Below are 346 nucleotides of genomic sequence, written 5' to 3' on the forward strand. Positions count from 1 at the left end.
GATAGATTAAAGATAGATAGGCGCCTTCTTTTGTTTTCGTGTGATGAGTTAGGAAGTAATGAGGTGAGAATGGTTTCGACTAGTATTCTGATACACAACCCTTTTTTAGCGCGGTGTACATACAGCAGTCGATCCATCTGTACATACACTGCAACGATGGAGTATGAAGTAGAAAGACAGTAGCCCTCGACAAAAGGAATGCTTCTATTACCTCCTCTAACTACCGCCCGTTGTTTGAATTTTCTTTAGTTTCGTAATTATTTTAATGAAAAGTCTTTCTCCTCTTTAGCTCTCTATCATATATATCTCTATCTTTCATTCTATCTTCTCTTCCGCTACAACGACA

This window comes from Cystoisospora suis, assembly GCF_002600585.1.
Source record: "Cystoisospora suis strain Wien I chromosome Unknown contig_3537, whole genome shotgun sequence".
Lineage (NCBI taxonomy): Eukaryota > Apicomplexa > Conoidasida > Eucoccidiorida > Sarcocystidae > Cystoisospora > Cystoisospora suis.